This window comes from Onychomys torridus, chromosome 5 (assembly GCF_903995425.1).
Source record: "Onychomys torridus chromosome 5, mOncTor1.1, whole genome shotgun sequence".
Lineage (NCBI taxonomy): Eukaryota > Metazoa > Chordata > Mammalia > Rodentia > Cricetidae > Onychomys > Onychomys torridus.
The window spans coordinates 108,655,833-108,670,199 of NC_050447.1; positions in this window are offsets into that span (position 1 = coordinate 108,655,833).

The following is a 14,367-nucleotide window of genomic DNA, read 5'->3' on the forward strand; positions in this document are numbered from 1 at the left end:
GGCATCCATCCAGGGACGTCTGCCTGGGTGTGCCTCTCTCTCTCTCTCTCTCTCTCTCTCTCTCTCTCTCTCTCTCTCTCTTTCTCTCTCCTGATTTGGATATGTCAACACCAATGATATGCTAGTAACCATACAGTGACAGGACCTCTGTTGACCTCATTCTTGCTGATGTGTGAGTCAGAGGCTAGCTCTGCCTCCCCTCCCCCCAACCTCTGAAGCACCTCTGAAGTCACAGATGTGCTTGATCTTAACCCACTGTGGTTTCAGAGTCCATATGCAGGAATTCCTAAGTCAGTGTTTCTCCAGCTAAGATAGCAGGCAGGGACTGTACGTCCTTCCTTAGGCCTGTAAGAGATTGAGCCTCGTCCACGTGGAAGCCTGAGTGGGAAGAGGAAAAAAACCATGGTAGGATCCACGTTAATAGGCTGTGGAAGGACTGATTAGAGGGAAGGGGCTAGGGAGCATGAAGGCTTGGGTTCAATCCCCAGGATCCATGGTAAAAGGGACAGGGAAGGTAGAAACAGGTGAGTCCCTGGAGCTTGCTGACCAGTCAACCCAGCCTGTATGGAGAGCTCCAGACCAATAAGAGACCCCAACTCAAGAAAGAATAGTGTCTGACACTCGGGATAGGCCTCTGGCTGCCACAGGCATGTGCATATGCACCACACACACACACACACACACACACACACACACACACACACACGTACATGCACAAGAACTCACACACACACACACACACGCACACACACACACACGCACACACACACACATGCACAAGAACTCACACACAGAGAGAAAGACTGGATAAAGTGAGATGGGGGGGAAAAGAGGAGGTTCTAAGGAAGAAGAAGAGAGAATTCTCACCATCCACTTCTCTTTACTCAACTTTTCCTTTCCTAGTGGTTGAAAAAGATCTTCCAAAGATTCTCATCCATCACCACCCATGGTCATCCTCTACTAGCTTTACCGTCCCACAGCATGGGCTCTGCTAGCCTCAGTACTGTCTCTCTGTTGGGGAGTCTTTCCATCTCTGAATGTTCTCTCTCTCTTCTCCTTTTCACTGTAAATTTGTCACCTTGCAGAGTCTAGCTTTGAACCCGCCCCTTTCTCCTGTATATTTAGAGCATTCTTGGGGTCTCATTCACCATCTGGCTACCCCCTTCTGTTCACGGCCCTCCCAGAGCTGTCTTCCCCAGCCCTGACGTCTCTTCTGCTCTCCAGATTCTATTTTGCAGCTTATAGTCTCAACAGCCCCACACAGATGTCCTGCAGGCACCCCAATCACATCCTATCCAACAAAGTCCTCTTTCCTTGCCTCTCTCTATCCACTGTCCACTGGCCAGCATTCCTCTCATCTGTACACACCACAAGCATGCCAGAAGGGCTCTGTAGCGTGCAGCTAGGACTGAGATGTAGAGTTCCCTCTAGGAGGCCTAAGTTCCATCTCTTAATCTCCAATATGCTGTGGAAACTGCTCTAGTCCTCACCCTCATTTTACACTCTGCCATCCACTGCCATGGTTCCTACAACTTCACACATCCAAATCCTACCCAGAAAGGTGGCCACTCCATTCACACCACCAGCAGGGCATAGCCATGAGTTTATTGAAATGGCGGTGGCCCTTTCTTACGGTCTCTTCACTTGATATGGGTTTCAATGTCCCTTTGACCAAGTTTATTTGCGCCTTTCCAATCTGCACAAGATTCTTGCTCAGAAAAGCTGTCAATGATTTGGGCTGTTTTCTTCCTCCCAGCATCTGATGGCAGGGTGCCATTTCCTCCAGGCAATACGCTGACCCCCTTCTCTTCCTGCTCAGAGAAGAACTTCTGGTCTTTTTTATTCTGTTTCCATTTTTCACACACTTTAATGCAACCCAGCTTCTCTCTGAAGTCACTGAGATTCTTACAGTCACAAGTGGCAGAAATGCCTGGTAAGGTGAGACCAACCCACAGGCAAGGTAGACAGTGGTGGGGAGAAGCTTTCAGGGTCCACCCTCTCTGCTCTGTTCTCAGCTCTTCTCTGTGTGTGCACCTCACTGAGTCAACCCAGCTTCTTTGTAGGGTTGAATTCATATTGTCTCACAATTTCCTCCCAACTGAAGCATCCCCTACTCCCACCTCAGCTCAGAGGGATGAAAGAAGCTCATAAAATTCATGAAGCTCACAAAACTTCCAAGGCTCATGAGTCCCCTCCCTGGGGTTACATAAGCAGTAAAAAACCATACTGGGGGTGAGGAGACACTTGACAGCTTTTGTCTGCAAGTGGCACAGGGACTCTGGGGACGCAACTTTCATGAGTTGTCAGCCATGCTGGGGTGGGCTTTCTGATGATGCAGCTGACTTTGAGTCACCCATGAGCCTGTAAGTAACCCCAGTAAACTCACTGGGTAACCCAGGTGAACTCACTGGGCCACCACACTGGACTTGGGTCAAGTCACTTCTTTGATCTCTTGTTCATGCTCTGTCTGGAGTGAAGAGACCTTTGTTCACATCTCCCCAAGAAAAGTCACACAAGAACTAGTGACATGGCAGCCCTGACTCACATCTTCAACAGATCTTTAGGAAGTGCTTTCCTCTTGGCTCAAGTTTTGAGAAGCCCAGGAGAGATTCTGTTTAATTCAGCTTGGATCAGTCCAGGTATACTCTTGAACCACTCACTTTAGCCAGGGTTGAATACTCACTTCTTGAACCAAGAGAACTATGCATGGACAACAGGTACACAGTGGTGAGCATATGGAAAAGCATGGATATCTGTCATGCTAGCCACAATTGCTTGTCCTCTAGGACATGTGCTGTCCTCTCTTTGTTTAGTATGGTGGGTCACTGCCTCCTCTTTGGGGGCTTATAGAGAGAGGGAGCCTGAGGAGTGAGTCTACTTTATGCTTTGTGGTGGGGTACCTATTACTAACTTGCAGCCCAGGAACCCAACAGGGAAATGGCACAATTGTCACCTCCACTTGTGATAGTCCAGTCCTAGGAGCCCAACCCTGAGCAATGCTTCCTTTGGTGCCTACTAGTCATTCCTCTGCACTAGTCCACACTACTCTTCTCTGGCTACCAACTTTTCAACTACCACTATCAAGCCCAGAGTACCACTGATTCCCTTCCTCACTGGTTGTTTTTCAAGCTTTCTCTCTGACATATCACCATTTGCCCAAGGTCCAGACCTAAACTTCTGTCTGCGTGATGGACACCTCCACTGCGGTCTACCACAGCAGTAATGGCATCTTGCACTTTGTTGCTTAAAGGCAAGACAGTGGCGTATTGATAAAGCTGCAAGACTTGGGAAGCTAAGGAGCTCAGTCTGCTCGGGCTCCACCGCTCTCTCCAGTCACCTGGACTTGGGCAGAGCTGGTTACATCATGAAGTCTCCAATATGTACCGAAGACACACTAAGCAACCTTCCTCTTGTAATCTCTGACTGCTTGAGAGCGCAGGCCAGGAGGAAGCCAGCCTGCAGTCTAGGCCCGACTTTGTCTCTTCTCGTTTGTATGACTTCCCTCAGTTCCTTAACCTCTTTGAACCCACCCGATAGTTGTTTTGTGCAATGGACTAGAACAGTGTCTGGCATAAAAATCAGAAATGTTTGGTACTTTTGCAGAGGACACTCTCTCCAGTGTCCCATTTTGCACTGTATGGATACACATGAGAGATGACAGAAACCTAACACGAATGTCTGTGGGGTTAATTTTTTAAAGGACATTGGAGGATTGTACCATTATCAAGTCAAGTGGTAGCAATGGCCTCCAGCTGAAACTAAAAACTTAGGACATTCTGTGTGACCATGGGTTTAGAAATACCCCTTGGAGTCTTACAACCACTTCAGTGAATATACAGCTTCAGACAGTGGCTGTATCTCCTCCAGAATCTACCAGGAGCCAAGGAGGGATTTCAAAAGGGAGCTGTAGGGAGAAGGACAGATTAAGAGAAGTGGAGGAAATTTAGGGAAGAAGGATATTATTGGTGAAATTATTAAGGCCACTCCATGTAGTTAAAAGGGAGGTTTACTTTGTGGGGTAACTTACAAATGAAGGGATAGGTTGCAGGCTCTGGGAAAGGTATGGCGCAGTCAGGAGGTGTTCTCTGGAGAACTCTGCTCAGTCTACCTCCAGCGTCCAGGGTCCTGGAACCAAGAGAAGCCTCTCCTCTCGATCCTTGGTCTTCTGCTTCCTCCCTCTGCCCTGCCTTGTGGGCGTGACCATTACCGAAGCCTCAGTGGGGGTTGGAACTTAGAGGCCAAGGCTGGGATGGCTACCCACTACAGGATATAGTAATCAGAATGCACTTCAAACATGTATAAAATTATCAAAGAACAAATTGAATAGTTACTAAATTTTTAAATTTAATTAAACTTTTTACTTATAAAAAAAATTAATAATATAGGATGAGAAGGTGGTAAGGATTACTGAGAGACAATAGCAGCCTGTTCACCACAGATCTCTGCCTGACTACATTTGCATCCAAATGGCCCCATTTCAGTACACAAATATTCAGCCAAGCAAACAGTAGTGACTTGTGGCCTATTGGTCAAAGGCAGAGAGCATATGCATCTAGCCTTCACATGAGTTTAATTAGCAATTGCTTTCTGTGTCTAGCCCAATCAAAAAAGCTATCTGAGCCCTTTCCCTCACACAAACAAAAGCACACATGTACACCACAGAGAGAGAGGGGGGGGGGGGCCGGCAGATGCCCTCCCACAGTACATAGAGAAGCCTAACATTAAAAACCCCAGTGACCTTGAGATTGGAGGAGGCACCTGGGACAAAAGGAAGAAAGATGTGGACGTAGTCATGGGGCTGCAGTTCTGGCTACTGAGAGATGAGAACTACCCAACAGTAGAAGAAAAGACGCTCAGCTCCCAGGGAGGTCCTCTACATATCTTGGAGAGCCCATTTGTTTCTAGCATCCCTAGGATATTAATTTCAATTTCTGGGAAAACTGCATACTCTCTACCCTAACCTGCTCACCACTGTTCCATTGCTGCAGCCTCATGTGTGGTGTGGTTGTGGGTTATTAAGCCAGGCTGCCTTGCTCTGGAGGGCACACCTCATTTGTTGGGAAATTAATTCTTACAGGTACTGTATATAACAAATTTAAGGCTCTCTCCAAGCAGAGGCACTATGTATCCATAGCTGGTTTTGCCTATGCAAAAGTAAATGTGCCCAGAGTGGAGGCTCCTAAGACCTGAAAAGGATGTGGCTGTGGATGGCCAGACCTGACTTGAGAATTGGGGCAAAAGACCATATGCCATGAGGAAGGAGCTTTTATTCCAGTTCTTTCTCCTCCACTGCCTGGTGGGTTACCCTAGGCAAGGCTCTTGGCTGCCTGAGGCCCAGTGTCTCTATTTATGGATGAGGATAATCAGGTCCACATGTGTGGCTGTTATAAGGTTTGGCAAGAGTATTTATGAAGTGTCTTCAGTGAAATCAACACAAAGATAGTCCAAAAGTGTGAATTAAAGGCTGGTATGAGTTATCTCCTGTGCAAGTGTGTTTGCAGGTAATTCTGACTCCAATTTGGCCCTCTCCACTTCATGAAGCGTTCCCTTAAAGATGACAATTATAGGGCCAATGAGATGCTCAGAGGGTACTTGCCACATAAACTTAATGGCCTGATTTCTACCCCAGACCTACCCACACAGGAGAAAACCAACTCCTAAAAATTGACCTCTTGGCTCCACACCTGCAAACATCTACATGTACACACACACACACACACACACACACACACAGAGAGAGAGTAATACATAAAATTAAAAAATTTTAAATAATAATGACTGATTGGAAGTACATGACAGACTTGTATAATACATCAATAGGCTGAGTAATTATAGTCTACTGATATTATTCTCATTGTTCAGCTGTGGAAACTGAGGTACCCAAACAAGCTATCTTGTTTGATATCAGTGAGCTGGTTAGGGATGTTTGTTTGTTTGTTTGTTTGTTTGTTTTGTCAACTTGACAAAAGCTGGGGACATCTGGGAAGAGGGAATCTTAATTGAGAAAATATCTCTGTAAAATTGGCCTCTGGCAGGTTTGTGGGGCATTTTCTTGATCAATGAATGATGTGAGAGGGTCCAGCCCACTGTGGGCAGCACACTCCTAGGCAGGTGGTTCTGAGTAGTGTAGGAAAGCAGTCTAAGTAAGCCATGGAGAATAAGACAGCAACATTCCTGTGTGGTCTTTGCTTTAGTTTCTGCCTCCTGTCTTGAGTTCCTGCCCTGAATTCCCTTCATGATGGACTATAGCTATAGGCTGAAATGAATCCTTTCTTCTCCAGGTTGCCACTGGCATGGTGTCTATCCCAGCCATAGAAGCCTAACTGAGACAGTCAGACAAGGATGTGGCAAGCCTGCCTCAGAATCTAAGCATGGAGTTGCAAATTCTCAGTTTTCAAAGAGGTGCCACCCAGAATCCCTAAGGAACACCTTGGCTCTCTGCCCAGGGTGTGGTAAAGTTTTCCTTGGTGAAATGATTCTACCCTCAGCTCCAAGAGCACTCTGCAATCCAGCCTGGCCTCTACCTTCCCGAGGGGCCTGTGCAGATAACCAGGCCAAGGCCGCCTTGTACCCTACACTCCTCAGCAAATGTTTCTCTTGGAATGAAATCCAAGCACTCACTGACTCTGACCTCACCATGCTCTATATCAATGGAACACTCTTTGTCTGTGAGGGAGGGTGCCACAGATGTCCCACCAGCTGGGCAACCCGACTGCCTCTGTCTTCTCCCAGAACTTATCGGCAACTAATGGGGAGGCATAAGGACCAGGGACTGTGTTACTAAAATAAATCACTGTGGGGGAGGCAAAGACTTCTCAGGGCATAAAAAAGGAGGAGAGAAGAAAGAAATCCTCTGATGGGCAGAAAGTCCTCTGATGGAAGAAAAATAACAGGAAAATGAGAGGGATTCCATACCAGCAGAACCACCCCAAATTCCCTGGGGTTTTGTCTGGTTTGTTTTTACCTTCTCTTCTGTTCTAAAAGGTAGTGCTCTTTTCCACAAAGCATTTCCCTCCCACCCCATCTCCTCTTGCAAAGAGATTTTGTACTTTCAGCTTGTGCCATGAGTTATAAAACACTCCCTCCTCGCCCACCTCCTTGTTTCTGTCCATGCTTCTTAGCTTGCAGCTGGTATGTCAGAATACACCCCTGTGAAAGGTGCTTTCTCGACCCAGGAGTTCTAGAGTATAGACACTCATGCTTGGTGTCTCAGTTACTCTTGCACTGCTGTGTAGAGACACCATGACCAAGGAAACTTATAAATAGGAAATCATTTCACTGGGAGCTTGCTGGCAGTTTTAGAGTGTTAGTCCATGATCTTCACGACCAGGGGTATGGCAGCAGGCAGGTAGGCCCGGCTCTGAAGCAGGAGCTGAGAGTTCATATAATCTGCAAATTGTAGGAAGGGAGAAAGGGAGACTGGACCAGGTGATGGCTCTTAAAACTTCAAAGCCCACTCCCAGTATCACACCTCTTCCAACAAGGCCACACCTTCTAATTCTTCCCAAACAGTTTCACCATTGGAGACCATGCATTCAAACATATGAGTCTCTGGGGGCCATTCTCATCCAAACCACCGCATGCAATTACAAATAGTCACACAATGAAGCAGGAGTTTCAGGCATGCAAAGCCTGCATTGTGTCAGCAGTGAGCGTGGAACTTAGCACCCAGATGCTATTTCAATAGTCTCAGACTAACAAAGACAGACTCATCTTCCCCAAAGTGCCCCTCAACTCCCTGCCCTGCACTCCATCTGTGGTCACTTATTGACACAATTCTCCCAAGCCTGAATATGTCACAAAACCATCAAGACTATTTGTATCTTGCCTTCATATCTCTTCATTGTTTTATCCCTGGATCTCAGTGGGTCATCCTTTCACCACGAGCCCTTTCATGCCTTTTGGAGAAGCGGGGGTGGGTCTAAGAGTGGGTTTTCTTCCATGTATTCCCTTGAGGTTTACACAACAGAAAACATGCAAGAAAGAAAAGAGGGGGAAAGCAGAGGTGGGGAAGGAGGAACAGAAAGAAAGACAATAGGAGGAAAGAAAGGTGGGTGTAGGCAAGGACTGTCTGACTCAGCCAAACAGCATTTCACCCTCCTCAAGGCAGTCCAAACACTTCCACACAGCAGCCATAGCAGGTCAAGAGAGCAAGTAGATAGACCACCCCACTTCACTGGTGACCCAACAAGGTAGACTGACCCTCACCTATCTGGGCTGATGTTCACAGGTCTGACCCCCAATTCAGTGACCAGCTCCATTACACTGGAGACAAAGACAGAGATGAAAGAAGCTTGGCTCTTCAAAACAGCTCTGGAGTGGACAGATGCCCTTCATTTGCCACAGCCCTGGGCTCTGCTCAGCTTTCTCTAAGCATCTTAGAAACCAGAAACATTCCTAAGGTTCTGTTTCACCTAAAGCTGCTGGGAAGTCTGTGGCTGCCTACATGTCCCTTCCAGTCACCCAAAAGTCCATGTCTGGGGTCCCCCATCACCAGCTCCATCTGAGCAGACCTTTATAAGTTCTTAGCAGTTTTGCAAGATTTGATTTCCAAGTCTGTCAGTCAGATCATCCAAAAGGCAGGGTGGAATTAAATTTGTATGAATTTTTTAATGCATGAATAAACGAAATAAGAAGGGAAGCCAGATGGTGGTGCATGCCTTTAATCCTAGCACTTGGCGGGTGGATCTCTGTGAGTTCAAGGCCAGCCTGCTCTTACAGAGCAAATTCCAGGACAGCCAGGACTACACAGAGAAACCCAGTCTCCAAAAAAACCAAAACAAGAAGAAAAGGAGAAAAGGGGAATGGTTGAAGGCTGTGGCCCATCAACACAAGTTTGTGAGGAAAGGGTACTGTGAAAAAGGGTGTGTAGATGCCTCCAAGTGCATCGTACAGTCTGAAGAAGCATCTGCAAACCTACTGGGTAGTCCTTGAGTCCAGCCCACTTTAAAGGGTCATTGACAGTGAGCTGCTTTAGGAGGCTCAGTGTTGGCACCAACTCAGCAAAGGACAGAGTGCCACAGCTAGGGACAGGGTCAGTTATAGTCTAAGAGCAAGAGGACTGAGAGGCTCACACAAATAGCTGCCACCATGAGTGGCCATGTGTTCCTGGTAGGGTTGTTTTCTTAGCACCTGTGCCTCAGCTCTAAAAGACAGCCGATGGGTGGGCTTCTGGGGAGGAAAGTGGGAAACTCCACCATAGCATGCAGGGAAGATACCAAGATAGGATAGGTCTGTGTGGAGCTAAATCAATGTCCACTGACTTTCTGAAGCCAGGGATCCAGATCCATAAAATGTGTCTTGGTTGCAAGAGGATGCAGGTGTTTAGGTATGCCATATCTGCAAGTAGAAATGGAAGGAGCATATATTTCCCCAGGAAGAGACATCCAGTGAGGCCCCTTGTATCCAAAGGGCAAAAATTTAAACTTGGCTTCATTCTAGCCACTGTGATAGTTTGAATGAAAATGGCCCCCAGAAGTGCATATATTTGAACACTTGGTCCCCAATTAGTGGAACTGTTTAGGAAGGATTAGGAGGTGTGTCACTGGGGATGAGACTTAAGCTCATGTGATTTCCAGTTAGTGCTCTCTCTCTGTCTCTGCCTCTATCTCTGTCTCTGTCTCTGACTATCTCTGTGTCTCTGTCTCTGTCTCTCTCTCTCTCTCTCTCTCTCTCTCTGCCTCATGCTTGTGGATCAGATATAAGCTTTCAGTTCCAGCACCATGCCTGCCAGCCGGCCATGATCCATGCCATGATGGTCATGGACTCTAACCCTCTAAAACCATAAGCCCACAAATTAAATGCTTTTTTTTTACTAATTGTCTTGGTCATGATGTCTCTTCACAGCAATTTAAAAAGTAACCAAGACAGTTACCAAATGTGGAGTTTGATGAACCTTGACAGAAAAATCTGAGACGTGGCCTTTAACCTACATAACAATTGTGAGGAGCCCATGGAAGGGGCTAAATCCAAACTTTTTCCATGGGATATATAAAAAGGCAGCTTCAGCCTTCATTACCCACAACAACATGCATTCATTCTTTACTCTCTGGGGAAAAAAGACGCAAAATGGTCATCTCCTGTATCCCTTATCCCAGGTTTTGATTTCTGCAGTCTGTTACCTGAAGTCACCTGCCATCCAAAATAATAACTGAAAATTCCATAAGTAGGTAATTCAGAAGTTTTAAATTATATACCATTCTGAGTAGTTCAATAAAATCTAATGCTGTCCCACTCTGTCCACATGAATGTAAATCATCCCTCTACCCAGTGTATCCACACTATATGCACTACCCTCACAGTCATCATGTGGTTGCCACCTTGGTTATCAGAATAACCTCTAGCATCATGATGCTTATATTCACCTAACCTTTATTTTACTTTCTAATCACCCCAAAGTCAGGAATAATGATGCGGTTGACTTTATTATAGTATATTACTATAATTGCTCTGTGGTATTATTGTTATTGCTAATCTCCCCCTTACCTAATACATAAATTAAACAATGTCACAGGTGTGAATACAGCGCTTCTAAGATCGAATGTGGTTTCAGGCATTCACTGAGAATCTTAGAATGTGTCCTCCACCAATAAACAGGGCTGCTACCACACCAATGTTTGTCCAGTTCTCCACACAAACCTCTGTGTGGCTCCAGCAGAGTGAGACAAGAGAGATCCTTGGTTGCAACAAACAGGGAAGGAAGCATTGTTGGCAGTGTGGTGTAAGTTTAAGTCAGTTTCCTTTTACAGGCACAGCATTCCCCCACAGCCATCCCACATGACAAATATCTATTTGCCTTTCAAAGCCTACACCAGCTCCACCTCCTGCCTGGGGCCTTCACTGAGGACCCAGCAGCCCCACACCCACTCTTTCAAGACCCAGTGGCCTTTTGCTTACAGCAGCCAGTAAGGCCCTTTCTCTGCCCATTTAGGAATGCCTTATCTCTCCCAGCATGCTGCCAACACCTCACATAAGAGCTCTCTCCCAATGCTTCAGCCCTTTCACGTCTGCTGCATTAGCTGTCAGCTGATGCAGAGGGCTTGGTGTGGTTGTTTCTTTCTTAGTATCTCTGGCAAGTCACTACCAGTTCCCATGGGTGCTGATAGTGAATCCCCACTGTACTAATGTTTTGAATTACAAGAGGGCTATAATCCTGACACACTGTGATTAAAGGGGGCTGCAGAGGAGAGGTGAAGCATACAGTGTCCTCTATGCTATCTGGACCAAAGAAATCACAGCTGGCACCGTTGTCCTTGCCTGTGCCCCTTGGGGATCCAAACAACAGTCTGTGATCATCAAAGGCCTTTCAATTACTTGTCATCTGGATTTCACAGCTGCAGCAACTGATCTATCTAAACTCCCAGGGACAAAATAGTGTTAGGGTTCATTTGCCTGTGTCTTGAAGGCCCTGTAAAGTCAGGTATGTGATGACAATGATGTTGCCATCAAAAAAACAAATTCCCATGCTCTGAACGCTTACCTAATGCAATCCACAATGGTGACTTCACATCAGAAACCAACACTCCAGTAAATTCTAGTGTTTATGTTCTAAGAACAAGACCTAAATCTGCTACTCATTGGCATGTAAGGAACTGACCACAAGCTTTGGGCTTCTGTAGTTACCTCTCTGCACCCCATGGGAATGGAAGAGGATCCAGAGGACAACAGATTCCATTTGGATTTCCTAAGAGTTTGCCATTTGTACCCAAATCCTTATGTCTCAAGACCTCTGCAGGAGAATTTTATAGGGAGTTAGCAACAAATGTAGGCTCCTGGGTCCCTCCAAAGATGCTCTTTCAATGAGCCTGAGGAGAGATCTTGAGATCTGCATGTTTAGCCATACACAGTACCTTGGGCCAAGAAGCACTTTGATAGAGATAAAGGAAGAGGGAGACAATTAGAAACCACCCAGAGTGTCCCAGAAAGGCAGCTGTAGAAGGTGAGGTGAGGCAGTTTAGCTTAAAAGACAGCACATGCTACTAGGCATCCTGAAACTCTCATCACAGGACATTTCTTGCTGCCCTTCAGTCTCAACCCTACCTCCACAGTACACTTGTTCCCTTGTAGGGAACAAGTGATGTCCTCAGTGGATGTGTGTTGCTGGCATGGCATGGCCATATATCAAGGACCTCAGTCCTTCAGTCCCATGACAGTGGCAAAACCTTCCCTGGGTGAGGCTCAGAGAGACAGCAAAGCCTTCCTCTGCTCCGCACATGAAGTAAAGAAAATGTCCACTGTAGCATCCTCTCCCTGCATCCTGAAGACTGCTCCTCTACAGAGACTGCTCCACCCCAGATTAACCAAACCTGCTTCCTTGCCCCACTGTATCCCTCACACCCAACATCCTTGTTCATCTGGATGCAATAGCCCTGCCTCCTCTCAACTGTATACAGTAAACACCCCAAGCTTCTGAGACACTGAGGCTTCTCCATTTGACAGCCAAACCACTCAGTCCCACCTTTTTGGTTTCCATGTGTCCATTATTTCTTCATTCCCTCACCCCACCCCCCCCCCAGTTCAGTCAGTCCTGGAGCCATGCAGAGTTCAGCAAACTCTCCACCAATACAACTGACTAGTCACTCTGTACCAGGTAGAACAAAGGCTCTGAATTTGAATCCTCTTGCTATTTTTCAAGAACCACCTGACCCTGGCTTGGGCCTCACTTTTTAGTGTGTGTGTGTGTGTGTGTGTGTGTGTGTGTGTGTGTGTGTGTGTCTGATCATGTATGTATTCATGTGTGTTCATATATAGCTGCATGAAGAAGACTAGAGGAAACCTCAGATGTCAGTCCTTTCCTGTGACTTTGTTGGAGGCAGTCTCTCTGCCCCAGGCTAGCTGTCCTGCACCCTCTGGGAATTCTCCTGTATCCTCCTCCCCTCTCCCTGCAGATGCCCAGGGCTTACAGGTGCATCCAGCCTTTCCATGAGTTCCAGAGACTAAGTGCTGGTCCTCACCCTTGCACTTTTAGCTTGCACTTTAAGAATTTTCATCCACTGAGTCATTTCCCTAGCCCCCAACCCTAATGTTTTAATGCCATTCATAGCACATTAATGCCACAGAATAACACGTAACGTATTCAGCATACCTTCCATTCCGTGAGGATAATATTAGAAAATCTGTGAAATTACAGCAGGTCGGGGCACAAGTGCTTGCTCCATAAATAGCAGCTTAACATCTTCCTAACGTGGCCGCTATCTTTTCCAATTGTCTACTGACACACAACAAACTAACCCAAAGAGAAGTGACCGGCGGCACTGACATCACTCTCAATTCCCTTCAACACCAGCTAGAATGGTTAGAAGGTCAATCATTGAACACCTACAAACTGGGCCCTTCTGTCATGTGACTGGGGCTGGCTGTTGTCTGGAGCTTCAGCCAGAGCTATGACTGAACACCACATGGGCCTGTCTATGGTAGAACAAGTCAGAAAGAGAGCTAACAACAACAGGAAAATAGAGACAGACAGATGGACAAAAATGTAGAGAAGAGAGAAAGAAAGCCAGGCAGAAGCGATATCACTTTGGAAGGCCTAGCTTCTTTCAAATGTTATTTGGTATCATGGCTACATCATCCTCTTGTTGAAAATGAGTCACTAGAACCTGGTCATATTCAAGGGGTGAGAGTAGAGTCCACCTTTTAATAAAGACAAGCCTAAGAACTTGAGGGAATACTTTCAAACCACTGCCTCCCAACCTCGCAACTGTGGGCTAGTTCCTCTGACTTTGTTTCCAAATTCCTCCCACCACTCTTCCTCCTCACGAATATTGAATTAAGCTTTCACAGCTCAATCCAGAACCCAGAGGCCAGGAAACCGTTGGGCAATCCAAAGCCCCATCATTAAAAAAAAAAAAAAATGCACACAGGGATGCTATTTGCCTATGAAATTACATCAGCCAAACAAGCATATGGGCAGGGAGAACAGGTTAAGTGACCTGCATACCACCTCCAGGGCATACTGGCCTCTGCAGTCTAAGGAAGTGATGATGACAGCCTGCTGGTGACCTGAAATGCAGATCACTCCAGGAGCTGGGGCGGAGAGACCTTGTCATCAGGCTCCAGGGACTCCCAACAAGGACCTGAAGAAACAGCTTGTTTGAAAGCTTCAGCTTCATCATAAAGAGAACCAAAGTCAACCTCCTAACCATCAAGCCAGGCATCTAGACCTTCAATGCATGGCTTCTTCCCAGAGTTGACATTTATCTCAGAAAGACCAAATCACAGCCAGGAAAGCCAACATTTATATTTTACTCTTTCTGTATTTTTAAAGATAACTCTAGTCTCCAATCTATCTCCCAGGACAAATTGACAACAAATTGTTTGATTAGCTAGACAGGGCTTTGTAATTGAGGCATCATACTGTCCTGTTCC